A 15,513-nucleotide genomic window follows, 5' to 3' on the forward strand; every position below is an offset into this window, starting at 1 on the left:
CTCTCTTAAATGCTGTCGCAAATCTTCAACACTGTCACAGACTTGTTTGCAGAAAGTAATTTGACATTGCAAGTTAACATCAATGCACCTTGCATTGTTCAATAGTATCGATCTCCCTGTTGGTTTATCATGATCACGTTGTATGTGACTGAAGAACCCCTTGTATGTAAAACACCTGCGGATGCATCCAGTGTACGGACAAGGGAAAGTATTGTTGCACTCGTTTCTGTGAAATCGGCAGTGAGTTACGTAGCCTTTTAATGTCACAAATTGTTGTCTACAAAATGAGCAAAGATATGCTCCTTCCAATTCCATATGTATACATTTTGCTGGTGTGTCCTACACAGTGCTTTTTAGAAGTCTGCAAAGAAAAACACACACAGTTACATGTATGTACATATGGTTGCATTTTATATTTTAAAAAGGATTAAGTTTGGCATTAAAGTCATATGATGGCGCAGATTCACTTCTTGCATAAATTTAATTTTAATGTGCTGAGTAGTGAGTAAACCATTTCAGGAAGTGCAGAACATATATTCAACATATGACAAGAAATCTGGTGTCATATATTTGTGCAGCTAATTTTAGTATCAATAACAAGTCCCGCATAATTTGAGTGGAGCCTAATAGTGAAGTTACGTTTCATAATGTCCCTCACTGGAGCCTCCGGTGGTGTCATCATCCAGTAGGCTATACACTGATGTGACAACTAGTGAGGGCTACAATGTAGGCCTACATGTAGGTCCATGTAAACAGTGTCTATTCTGTGTATGAGCATTTTCAATCTTTGGAGGGTCTCAACATGGTAAAAAATTAAAGACACACACTTTTTGGAAAACTTGCAATTGTAACCAACCACCATCAAAACCGACTTTTGACCCACCCTTTTTATATGAACACCCTTTATAACAGAGGAAGCTACTAACCCACCCTTTTACCCTTTTTCAGAACTTTATAAACCCACCCTTTCTAAAGCGTGGGTTGCACACATTGGAACTTCAGCAAATCTTACAAAAGAAATCATTTTTAATGTTCTAAAACTACATTATTTACTATGGACCATTTAAAATTTCATACAGATCCTTAGTTTTCCTGCAATTCAACTTACAAAATAATATCTTCATGTACACAAAATTTAAACAGTAAAATGAGTAAGCCCTGATTTGAGGTCATATCTTCAGAACCAGCCAGGTACCCCTTAATTTTGTAGAAATATGTGTACTGACCCCATTTTGAGGGAAAAAAATGAAAAAAGTCCGAAAACCAGGCTGCCCAGATGATAAGCGTGAGCAATCCAAGATGGCTGCCAACTAAACCTGAAAATCTATATTTTGGGCAATTTTGGACTGTTTTAATGATTTTCACTAACAAATTTGTATGTAATCATATTAAAATGAGGTCAATAAATTAATTTATGAAAGTTGCATGCAATTCGGACACTGCAGTTCTTAAAAATTGACATTTTAGGTCAAAATTTGGGTGCGAGGGCGCTTTTAATTAAATTTAGAAAATTTGGAAAAAAAAAAAAAAAACCAACCTGCATGATTTTTAGAAAATTTGCATTTGAATAATAATTGATACTATCAAGTAATGAAAGCCACATTTCATGAAACATTTGCGAAAATTTTGTAAAATGGCCCTTCGTGCTCAAAAATTTAGCCATAAAAGACATACACACATGTTATGACGTGTTCTTAATTAACCGGTTAATTATAAACGGTGGTTAATTAACCGGTTAATTAACGTTAATTAACCGGTAAGATTGGTTAATTATGGTTGGAAAATATATCCGAGCTCGGAATTCAATGCGGGATACCATCATACTGGAACATTGTGCGAGTATTTAACATGAGCAAATGAAGTGTGCTTGTCCACCTTTAGCTTTAAAAGCATTCCATTTTAAAATTATTTTCATATTATAAACATACATGTAATGTCAATTCACCCTGTTTAAAAAAATTCATTCATTGAAACAGACGCACAATGACACTGTAATGTAAGAACGTTCTGATGAGCGTTGCAGACAAACTACTTCTGCTAAAAAGCTCAAATTTCTCGAGCAGATCAAACTTCGGTGTATCTTCATAGATGTAAACAATAAAATACCGAAAGGAAGAAAATTTGCGCAAAAACGCTGAATTTTGACCCAAAATGGCAATTTTTAAGAAAAAGGAATGTCCGATTTTCATGAAACTTTCAAAATTAGGTATCTTTAGCTTACTACTAAAATGTAAGTTTATCGATCCTGAGATTATGAACTACTGCGTGCACTGCGTAATATTGTAATTCTGGGGGAATGCCAAAATCATGAAATAGCGCGATCGATTGCGCACGCACAGGAAATGTCACGCTAACCCAAGCGTGTCATGCGTGTGTGGTAAGCGTCGTACGCTCGGCGCAATTGTCATTGCGTGCCAACTGAGCTCTCAGGATCGAGAAACTTATATTTTACTTAAGTTTTAGCTATAGTGACTATGTTATGTATACAACTAAGGCTAAGTAAAAATAAAACATGTTTCACGTCCGGTTTTTGAAAAAAAAGGAGGAAGAGGGGCTTTTTATTTTCTATTTTTTATCGCAAAATTGGTGTAAATACCCATACTTAGAGCTGTTTTAGCGTACAATCCGTACATACAATAATGCCTGGAAAAAGGAGGAGGCCCTTTTTTATTTGTTGTTCTGAGAGTTACACCCCTCTAATGATCACAAAACCTTCCTAAAATGATTCTTGTATCTTAACAAGGCTATAGAAAGCATCCCAACTTCCTAGACATATTTTTTGAAAAGTTATAACTGAATTTCAAAAAATAAAAATCTATTTGAGAAAACCTCAAAAAAGGAAGCGGGAGGGGACGTGAAACATGTTTATTTTTTTATTTGGCCTAATCTGATTGCTCAATTACGCGCATGCACGTCACAGGATTCATCATGCATTGTCATGATCATGCAAGATCGGAACACTCAAAGCCACGTGTGTGATCTGTGATGCTCATTAAAAAATATGCGAGTGACGCCGAGCATGCATGCATGCGAGCGATGTCAGTGCCGTTCAATCAATGTTGGTTTTCAGTGTAAGCAACCCGAAATATAGTGCCGTACTATTACGCTGACTTTCGTATTCAGCGAGGAGGACGATTTCGACCTCCTGGTTTGTTTACAAACACAGAGGTAGACAAAAGACCGTTCCGCTTGTCCAAACACCCCAGGCCAAACACTCAAGTATCAGAAGGATGGTCCACAATAGCGTGATTCACGTAACATGAATAGGGATTAAAAAGCTGTCACATAGAACCATGTGCTTAAATTGTCCAATTTGCCATCAAGATTTCATATGGAAACAGTTCAGACCCAGATCAGGATCATGTCAGAAATTAATATTTTGTTCTGGGTCCGATTATTCGGACTATACTAAAATGCAGTAAACCTTTGACGAGCGCGTATTGTAATGATCATGATGATACATCGTGTATTTACTGCGTTGCACGCACTTGTCTCTGATTGGCTGCTGGGGCGATCTGTTGTTGCCGAGTGGAAATTTATGAATGAACTGTGCACCGTACGCGTTGTTAGCGCCGAATTTGCAATATCACGGTAGTCGCGCTCGTCAAAGGTTTGCTGCATTTTAGTATACCCGAAATATACCTTTTTCATGTTTTTTTTTAAAGGACTGTCATCACATCAGTCATGTCAGTACAACATGGCTTCTGCTTCTGCTTGAATACTTTCCAACACTCCAAGTGGAGTCAAGCGGCACATCACCTGATATCGTTTCTGACAAAATAATAAGCTTACTTATCATGTACTTACTCATACATGATGTATGTACATGTATACACGCATACATGCGTATTGTTGTACCACAGCACTGATTCAACAGAGGGACTCATTATTTAACAATATGTTTAAGACTATGCAGAATATCACGGGAATATCACTGATGCATCATGTGCATGCAGCATACATCATTGTACATGGCATATTAACACGCGAAACCTATGGTCATGAAAATCATCCAAAATCAGAGGTATATACACATGTACACAAACAAAAATCATACTTGCGTATAGTCGTCATGCAATGTGCAGTATATTCAAACTAATCACACTTCTATTAATAACCGAATGGTGGTTAATTTAGGGTGATTTGAATCTATTCTCACACTTACCGGCTACGGTCAAATTCAGCAGCAGTGAAATGGAGGAATACTCGATAGCGAGGCTGGCACGATTATGCGCATGCGTTGTGATCACGCCACCAGCGTCGAGGGTAATCTACAGAAGTATACTGTTACGATCGCAAACTTTACATCATTCGATCGAAAAACCTGTAAAAATAACAGCAAACTTCCGTAGATCGGAGAAACAGTCATTCGCTGTCAAATTTAACAGTAAAATACTGTAAAATACGCTGTTATTTTTTACAGTGCACTTACTCCACAGAGATGGTAGGCCTACTGAATATTTCTTTCTAATCAAATATTGGTCATACATATTATAGGCCTACTAGGCCTATAAGAAGTTAACCACTCACTCCACAGAGATGGTAGGCCCACTTAATATTGTAACTGAATATAGGCCTACATATAACTAGGCCTAGGGCCTACCGATGGAACAACTGATATAAGTTTGCACCCAGGGTGCCGTTTTGCCCCATAGGGGGTTCCGTTTGCCCGATAGTGGGGCAAACGGATTTTTTTTGTTGAAAATATTTCTTCATTTTTATAAAAAATTGTAAGATTCAAGTTATATTGGTTACTGGTATATTAAAGGTAAATACAAACTTCAACTGAACATATACTTTTTACAGTCATATTACTTATGGTGACGTCACAGAGCATCCTCAAAGTTAAGTGTTCCGTTATGCCCCACCTTCCCCTACAATTGAAAAGGTACAATAGAAAATTAATATTTGTGACATGATCAAGAGGAATGAGTCGGATGTCGCTAATATTGTTTTTGAGATATTGGCAAAAACAGTGTTCAAATTGTTTTGTTTTATTTTGTTTGCAGCCATCGATAAATTGCTCATAACTCGGAAACCAGATGTCCGATTTTGATGGGGTTTGCATCAAAATGTAGCATTCATAAACTGCCAGAAAATGATGTAAAAAACTGAAAATTGCCGACATGTGATTCATTCCCCTTAATCATGTCACATTTGTGTAACTTCAATGAAATGTTGGCAAGTTAGAAATAATTTAATTACTTCTAAACATTTAGCAAGATGTATTTTCCAATATCACTTTTTTTTATTATATTATTAACAAATATTGACATGATGTGCTGTGTGTGTAAATGAGAATATTCATTAAATTAATAACCTGCTTTATATCATTTGCTCAGTTAATTGTATTTGCATTGCTTATTCACATCCCAAGCGCTCACCTGATAATTTTAAATTAATTAAAATACATCAATACAGTGCAAATTAACATTCTACACTTTGCACTAGCCAACAAAGGGGGAGTGGTGGGGAATGCATATATGGGGTACACCCAGCCCCACCCCACACATAACCAGCCCACTTGGACCCTTATTTTGGTTTTTCCTCAATTCAAGATTCATTCCAGGCACACAAAAGCAAATGCCCAACCCGACCCAACCCCACCCACCCCCGCCCTCTTAAGTCTCCTCTTAAATTAAAGAAATGGCAGAAGAGACTACTTTGCACTCACAAACTTTAAATAGTAGATCTGCTAAATTCTGCTCTTAAAGAGGCGTGGTCTTGTTTTTAATGTTCTGTTTTCTATTTTTGATTTTAAGGCCTACCATTAAATACATTTCCAAATTTTGAGTTGCATTGCTGCAGCAATTTGGATATGAGAAGCGTAGTCCATACACGCCCGGTGTGGTAACCATAAATCACTACGTTTTTGTCCACACCCTTTAAACGAATCATATCTCGGGGGGCTAAAAAGTAATTGAAAAAATATGAGCTATCTTCTGAAACTAAAATCTCAATTTTCATAAATAAAAATGGGGGATGAGGCTGTCAATCAGGTCACAGACCTATAAGATCAAATAAATAGGTTTCAATCGTGGTGCCAATTTTTTGAAAGTGTATAAAAATGTGTGGATCAATTCATTTGCTATAAAGATTGACAAAGTTGCCACAGACAAAATCAAAGCAAACATTATAAGGCAGCTAATATTAAATTAATGAAACCACAGAGGTGCATGTTCATCATTCATTGATACTATAGGCTATGTACAAAATAAGTCTCATCTCCAGTGGCAGAAGTTCAATAACCCCTGTCAACAATCAGAGTTGTAAAATTGACCTCATGCTGCAGGGTATGAGTTTTAGTACCCACTGCATTTAGAAGTCATTGTATGACTGTGCAAGCTTATTGATGTCATTGAACTGTGCCCTAACAGATGCACATGTTTGAGATATACCGAGGGTGAAAAGACAGTAAAGCTAGATTAATTAAACTCGCAGAAGTGCAAATTTAATCATGCTTAATGTATATACACTTGGAATCGGCACCTTCATCTTCTGAATCGGCGGAAAGTCATTTACCTCGCAAAGTACACACAGTCTGTAATTTCCGCTGGCACAAATCAGAAATCTTCTTAGTATACACACGCACTCGTAATTTGTTACTCAAATCTCTTCTAATTTGCCTGTGAATTTATTTATAAACCTCTTAGCCGTGCAACTTCGATATTGCAGTCAGCCTTTGCAATGAAGTCTGTTCTACGAGACTAATCATCTGCTGCCATGCTGAAATTAAAGTTGTCACTTTTAAAATCGTATTTCTTATCTTTGAATATACTCATGGTAAACCTCTTATGTAGCTCTACAACATATAATATGTACAATGTACATGCATTCAACTTCATTGAAGAAGCCTGGGGGATAACTGAGCACTACATTAACCTACCTTAACATTCACTATATAGCAATAGACTACAAGAAAACTTTGGATTGAAATTGTCTTTGCCTCAAAATTTATCTATGCTTGAATCCACTACACAGAGATTCTGCTACATTTATGTCAAAAAATTGTGTTTTTAAAAATCACTATTATACTATAACAAACCCTTCATATTGTCATTGTTATTTATTTTGAGAAAAATGATGGGGAACATAAGAAGAAAGTTTCTGAAGTTCAAATTCTGTTCTACTATTCAAATGTTATGAATATGTGTGGGTGAATCGAGGACACACACACATTCACAGAAAATTATGAAAAGCTTCACGTTGATCAGTTTTTATGATAAATGCAAATGCTGGCAAAGTTGGGCTTACTAGTAACTCCCTAATTCATGTATGACAATCTTGGCATTTTCAACATTTAGATAAAGTGAAGCATGGCTAATGATATTATTCAAATTATTATAAGTTAGGAAAATGAAGTTGTATCATACCAAATGAGGTATCAAAATATCTCTATCTATTGAATACTTTATTTTGTAATTTAGTTTTAGTGTCTTTGTGGCTTTTGTTTTAAGTATTCGGATATTTTTAGGTGCAGTATACAACATGCATTGGCGCAGTAAGCTTACAAAACTGCCAAGCTCATGTCAATCCTAGCATTCCTTCAAAATTTGAAAAAATATGTCTCTTTTGAAGTGGCTATGTACTAATACAAATGTTGGCAGTAAGCTTAAATTGCCAAACTCGCATGTCAATCTGAGCTAAGATTGGCATGCACACACACAGAGCGGAAATTGAAAATGAAGAAACAAGAACTATGCATGCAAACTACACTGAACATGTGTAAAGCCTCCGGCTGTCCGGGCAGCTACCATCTCCATGGTGACGCAGCCATGGTGGCTAAAGGAAGATGCCACAAAATCATGCTCAATGTTATATAACATAAACGTGTATGGTATAATATGATTGGAAGTGAATGTTGCAATGTTACAAAAAGAGGTTCATAGAGGTGCCTGATTGGCATAAATGCTTCTGAAACTGTGAGCAGGCCTCTGAAAACCTGGCTTGTAGTTATAATATACCAACAGGCTGAAAAGCTACATTTTTGTACACAAGTATAGAAAAACTATAGGAACTATTCATTGCGGCTCCCCTAGTTCAGTTAAATTAGTAGTCTATGATTGATGAGAAGTGCAAACTGTCCCTTTCCCTCCCCATTTTGCCGATCGCATGAATATCTCAAAATGAGGGGTTTACCTGTCAAATGCATGCTTTAATTGTTGCGTACATATTGCAAAAGCCTAATGTGGCACGTTGCTACAAAAGCGAAAGAAACAAAAATGCACATTTTGTGCATGCTTTTGCAGGGAGAACCTCATTTTCGTAGCAAGATGGTGGATACATGGAAAGGGTGAATTTCAATTAATCAATGTTGGGGAGATTTTAGAGTCCAGTTGTCATAAATGCTAATTTCATGAGCATCATTTACTGAATTGGGAGGGTGTGGTGATGTATAACAAAGTGTGTCAACATTATTTTCTTGTAGTGCTTCAAATGTATGTGCAATTTACTTGTACTCATTGAGTTTATTTTACATGACCAATGTGGCTAAACATAGTGCAATTTTGCTGCAACAAAGTAATGCATTTAAACACAAAATACAGGAAAGAACAAAAAATACTTTGTTTGTCGCAATCAAAAAATCCTATGCAAAAACGTTTGACAATGTACTGCCCTTAATTCAGTCATCAGTATTCACAAAATGTTCAAATTTAAAAGAAACGAAATGACAGACAATTTGACTTGTGTAATTGGTATTCAGATGAGCCAATGGTACAGGAGTAGAGGATTTAATGTTAAATTGCATTCACATCCACACTAATAGAGTTACTACCTGAATGACATCTCAAATGCCTCTACTCAAGGATTTCAAGTGATGGTACTTATAAAAAAGACTTGTTGATTACAAGCTGCCGTATATCGATTTAACGTACCCGGTTTGACATGTACAAATAAGCGATACGTCCCATAGAATTTGTGACTACCCTGGGTACTTGATGCTCTGCGTGCTAGCTATAGGCTTCAACATAAAAAGTTCCAAGTTTTGAGCTATTCTCTCAAAATATCAAGAGCTATCTTAAGAACTACTGAACCAATACTAGACTTGTTTGTACTTATTTTAATGCATTTTTCATGCAGATTCCAAATATGGTCATAAAAACTTTCAATTCTGAAATTTTTGAATTAAAAATAAAAATCGAACTTGTCGTCTGCAGCCGACACCCGCGTGGGAGGGTGAACGTCTGTTTAAAGTGAACATGCTTGTAAACTTGTAATGACTTGTTGACAATGAGTTCCATGTTGTAGATAGGGAAGTTAATGAGTAGTTTGATATGAACAGGTAAACAGTAGGGTCCATGAATTTTGACTACCCTGGTACATGTACTTCAGTTTTAACATGAAAAAGCTCAGAAAGTTGTAATGTATTGTCCATAATGAGTTGTGTTGATTGTAAATATGATAATGTGAGGTTAGTGACAAATAAGCAATTTGACTAAAGAATTTGAATACCCAGATACATTAATCCTAAAAACTCTTGCTCTTGTGAAGTTGCATTGACTATAATGTTTATAATGAGTTCAGTTATGTGGTGGACATTATCACCCATTGCACGTTTCCGCCGTATGCGAGGAGAGCCTCGATCAGGCAGCATGCATGAGTGAGAATTGAACCAGTCATATAACATTATTGCATAAAGTTACGTAATTCACCAGCGAAGTGGTTACATAACTCCCTGGTAAATGGATCACACACCTTTTGGAAATTGGTAGTACCTGCCATAGATTTTTGTGTTGCGATCATTTCGATCGTGGTGCAGAACTCAAACGCGTGATCCAGTTGACATAGTGATAATCGGATTACACGTAACACTTCACTGTCTAATACATCCTTTCATGTCTATTGCCAGTTCGAGGCTCTCGCATATGGCGGTACCGTGCAATAGGCAAATAATAATGACTTAGTTCTATGCATCATCCAAACCTCAAGATGTACAATTTTTTTTCTACCACTTCTGTCCCATGAATTCTGATAACGCATCATCTGTAAGGTGCATGGCACACTTGAACTGATTTGAACCAGTTCAGTCAAGTACTTCATAATCAATAAACCATGCAGTCAATCAATTCTTGTATTCCAAAACATTTAATTTTTTTTTTATCCCACACATAATTCCCTCATCTCATCAAAGCTCTGTTATTGGCAGTTACAAGATGGTATTTTAACCCTCTACGTACACATGAGTGTGTCGAATGGAGTCGACAAATTCCTACATTACACAAATGTTACCAAATTTCAAAATGAGCATGTTGCAATATTTGGAATCAGAATGACAAATGTATTAAAATGAGTCCAAACATGCCTTGAGATAGCCCTTGGGTAATTTTCTCAAAAGCCTATTTTGTGTACATTGAAGCCAATAGCCATGTGCAGTGTGTTACTATAGGTCTATAAGGTAAGGAGAGTAACTTGAGACAAGTGAAATAGCGACAATTACAAGAGACAAATTCCTGTACAAATTACTCTGGAGTGGGAAATGCAGTATCAACTATACATCCTCATCCCTGGGCAAAGTCCTCATTGCCAATAAATTTATTTTTGTGAGTCAAACATTTCAAGCTTTTGTTCTTTGTCCACACAAAATTGCATTTGATGAACTGATGATATAGACCTGAAGAAACTAGAAAGTTATTTATCAATTATAGCTTAGGCTATCTTCAGTATATAGCACAGGCTATCTTCAGTATATAGCACAGGCTATCTTCAGTATATAGCACAGGCTATCTTCAGTAGATAGCATAGGCTATCTTCAGTAGATAACATAGCCTATGCTATCTTCAGTAGATAGCATAGGCTACCTTCAGTAGATATCATATGCTATCTTCGGTAGATAGCATTCAGTAGGCTATCTTCAGTAGCTGGCATAGGCTATCTTCAGTAGATAGCACAGGCAAGATAGCATAAGCTATCTTCAGTAGATAGTATGGGTTATCTTCAGTAGATAGCATAGGTTATCTTCAGTAGATACTATGGCATAGGTTATCTTCAGTAGATAGCATAGGCTATCTTCAGTAGATAGCATAGATTATCTTCAGTAGATAGCATAATCTTCTTTAGGTAGCATAGCAGTAAAATAGCAATCAGTAGCATCCAGTCAGCATACAATTGCAATTTATTATCTACATTTTGTCGTAGCATACATGCATAATGCATGTTTGTTGGGGCTATTTTTACACCACTGTCTCATCACATCTACATAATGGTGTTTTTGATGGAAACAGAAGATCATTGTTTGTCTAACTTGACACACACCGCCACCCACCACCCCCCACCGCCCACACACATGGACATGATACACACATAGACCTACTCCCCCAGTAGGACTACCATAGCATTTAAGTGTTTTCGTGTGAGACTAATGCTTCAAGTAATGGATCATAAGTCTACTGTGCTGGTACAGAATAGGGCTTGTTTATAAGCAATGCATTAAATTCATCCAAGCCCAAGACATGGTTATGCAGCCCAAGACACATCAGTACTGTGTGTGATGCTATCTACTGAAGATAGTAATTCATCTATAGCATCCACCAATTCACATCTGCACACCACGGACACTAAATCTAACCCACACAATGTATAAAATTGTGTTATGCTATCTACTGAAGATAGCCATTTATCTGATACACCCTTCCAACAGATATACCGCCCTAGTAGCAGTAGGACTATTAGAGAAAAGTTTGTTTTTCCTAGTGAGACTAATGCTTCCAGTAATGGAACATAAGCCCACAGTGCTGGTGCAGGTTGGTGTTTGTTTGCAAGTAATGCAAGAAATGTTACTTCATTAATGAAATAAAATTCCTCCCAGCCCAAGACATGGTATATAGACAACCCCAAGATGCAGTGCTCTGTGCCATGCTATCTACAGAAGATAGTAATTTACCTAACATCCATGAATCCACACCAACACAAACACCAATGTTTACACACGGCCATACTGTGTATGTATATATGTGTCATGCTATCTACTGAAGATAGTCATGCTATCTACTGAAGATAGTCATGCTATCTACTGAAGATAGTCATTTATCTGATACACCCAATGCAACATACTTCCCTCTTGAGTTGGACTATTAGAGAAAAGTTTGTTTTTCCCAGTGAGACTAATGCTTCAAGTAATGGAACGCAGGCCTGCAGTGCTAGTGCAAGTTAGTGCTTGTTTACAAGCAATGCAAGAAATGTTACTCATTAATGAAATTAAACTCCTGGCCCAAGACACGGTTAGCACTCTGGTCTATCTCGGTGGCCAGCCACCAGCAATTTCAATCTCTCACGCCATTAGCAAAAATGTAAACATGTACCTTGGATGATGTTTGTCTGAGTCGGCCATCTTGATGAACAGACCTATTTATTCTTCACAAACAGAATTAGTACTGGTATTAGCAAATACAAATTACTTTGTTTCAATTTACGATATGTATGACAACAATGATTTTTATTTTCATAAACAGAAGTATAGTATAATTAGCTCGTTCCCAGCCAGTTTGTGCTCCTAACAATCACTGATTGGTTACATACTTACATGCCCAAAACAGAAATTGAACTTTTGTTCTTTTTTGTTTTTATTTTCAAAATTTTCTTTTCCACAAAATATAGGCAAACTTAGAATACAACTGAAATGTTCCTTAGATTTGAATTTGCATTCCACTTTCAGGAAATTAGTTTTTAAGTATCTACTTAAATCAACATAGACCCTAGAAACCAAGCACTTGACAACAATGCTACATTATTTACATACTTATCTATTTCGTAAAGAAGGCAGAAAAAAGAAAGAAACAAATAATTTGATGCTGCTTATTTTGCAATGTGCAGTTAAGTGATTAATGTGCAACATTTCTCTTGACAGTAATGAGTCTTGTCAGTAGATTGTATTCACATGTTTGCAAACATCTTAAGATTTCAGAGATGTTCAAAAGTTATTTGTATACTCTTCTTCTGTTGCAGCTGAAATATTTTGTAACTTAGGTATTGATGGGGAGGGAGAAAGGCAGCATGGGGAGAGGGTGGTTGGCAGTCTCCATGAATAAAAAATATAAATGTAGATATTTATAAATGTAAAGAGCTTTCTGCCGTAAACAGCCTCAAATCGCTTTACATTTATTCCGCCATCATTAGAATATGTCGGAACCATGTTTGCTGCCTACAAATGGTGCAGGGTTCATCAGTACAATGACTGTGACTACCCCTAACAGCTTCCCATTGTACCTGGGTGGGGTGAGGCAAGCGAGGCAAAGCGCCTTGCCCAATGGCGCAACACAGTGGGTGGGAGGGGGACTTGAACCCACGTATGTGGAACAAGCTCTCAGATAATGAGTCCAAGGCCGTAACCACTGAGCCACTGTGTCCTCAGATTGTTGATTGTTGAAGTGGTGACAATTTACCAAAAGTACAAGCCTTAATTTTAACGCTTTCTGGATGTTTTCGCTGCATGCACTTTTTGGCATTTTGATGGATAACATTGTAACACCAAGTGTAAGGAATCTTTAGGTGTAATGCCAATGTGAATGTGCCTGTTGACATTAATGAAACCTATCATTCAAAGTTTAATAGTATGGCATGTATGGTATGCTCTAAGTCCCTGTTGACTTAAATTTGTATTAACTTGAAGTTGAATGCAAAACTATAAAATAAGAAAATAATGAGCAGTCTTGAAGTCTAGTATCTGTGGCAGATGGAATGGAAAGTAATAGGCTGTAATATTTATAAGAGTGGGTTTTTAATGTGAATTGTGGATAAGAAAATATAAGAAATAATTCCCTGTGATTATCAAAATATGAAAGTGTCTACACTATGCTGTCATTCATATCATGGAAGTAGAAGACAACTGGTTCACTGGGATTTTAAATATGTTTATATTTCAGGAATCAGAGTTCTTTAAACCCAATACTTATACACTCATGCACTTATACAGAGCTAGGAGAAGGAGAGGGTGCTCTTCTGTAAAACCGTTCAAAATCAGCCCCCTTTTGGTTGAAGGAATCACACTTTTTTGTTTTTTGGGTTTTTTTTGGTAAAGACGTTGAAACCTGCAGCCCTTTTTAAAGGAAAAATTCACAAATGTTTACTTCTTAGCCCCCTGCCAAAAATCTCTGCCCCCATAACACATAATTATTCCACCGCCCCTTATGAGAATAGGAGGCAAGGCAGGTCAGTAATTGTCTTGATTATAAATATATTCAATTCCTAGAACCAAATTATATCTATGATTTTTTTGAAAAGCAATAATTATTACAAATTGTACTACATGACACCTATGGTAGGATTCTTTACACGTGCCGGGAAAAGAACGTTCATGATATGCAGAATTTAAAAGGGCAAAAACAGGCTCTGCACATTAATTGACCTAAAATATCCCAATTGGACTATTCTAGTTGAAATCCATACACCCCTTATGGAAGACATGACCTTGATCTTCCACACAGGGAGTGTGAATTTCAAATAGGGTTATCTGAATGGGTGACTCCATTTGAAGTCTACGCCCCCTGTGTGGGAGATAAAAATTATGTCTTTCATAGGGGGTGTATGCATTTCAACTGGAATAGCCTAATAGCTCAATTATCTCATCCAGGCATCTCAGCTAGCTTAGCAAGTTGACAAGCTGTAAACGAGCTTTGGAGCTTGTTCCAAAAAAGTGAAAGGGTACAAAAACAAGGATGAATCTCTGCGCAATTGAATTGCTGTTCTATTAGTGAGGTAAACAAGACATAGTAGAGCTCTAATTGAAGGAATCTTGTCGTAAATGACCCAACGGACTCTCAATTTAGCGTCAATTTTGCCATGTAGACTGAACAACAACTTCTATACATGCAATCTTGGGGGAGTCTGTGCCTGGCTGGGACTGTTTTGTTTGTTGTCTTTTTCTCCAAAATGGCTAAAAGGTTTTAGGCGATGTGTGTGTTTTGAGATTTAGTTCAAGGGAGTGATGGATTTGGTTGTGAACAAAAAGAAGTTTGTTTGGGTGCTGGTGGTGGTGGTGGTGGTGGTGGTGATGATGATGATGATGATATGCGGCATGGTGATGGTAATGATTGGCGTTGTGGCAGCACACAAAAATGGAGGCAGGGGAATGGATGGGACGATGGGTTATATAATTTATCATGATGATGATGATTGTGATGATGCTGGTAATGATGATGGCAATGATGATGGCAATGATGATGATGAAGGCGATGCTGACCATTGGCCTACTATGCAAGGACAAAGATAAAATTGCATCTTAGGGAACAAACCAAAAGACACCCTAATTAACAAAAGTTCATTTTTTCATTAAGGGGGGTGTAGGGATGTAAATCTTGTTCAGGAAATTGTGTCATTGCTTGTTTTCATCCCTGTGAGGAAGTCAAAAAGTCATTTTTAACATTTGTTTTATTGGTCAAGTTTATCTTTCGGGTTTGAATTTTCAACATTTCACACTTATATTTCAGGGAGGGAGGGATGTGGTTGGCTTCTTGGCAAAAGCACTTTTGTTTTTAGGGCATCATCAAACTTTTAGTCTGATCTCAAAACAAATGAATT

The 15,513-nt window shown here is 37.0% G+C and overlaps 1 protein-coding gene across 1 annotated transcript in view; it reads left to right on the forward strand.

Annotated features, from left to right (window-relative positions):
• LOC140146610 (kelch-like protein 11) overlaps nt 1–15,513 on the forward strand; it is a 115,687-nt gene that overhangs the window by 77,096 nt on the left and 23,078 nt on the right. The window lies entirely within an intron of this gene.

This window comes from Amphiura filiformis, chromosome 2, assembly GCF_039555335.1.
Source record: "Amphiura filiformis chromosome 2, Afil_fr2py, whole genome shotgun sequence".
NCBI classification, from domain to species: Eukaryota; Metazoa; Echinodermata; class Ophiuroidea; order Amphilepidida; family Amphiuridae; genus Amphiura; species Amphiura filiformis.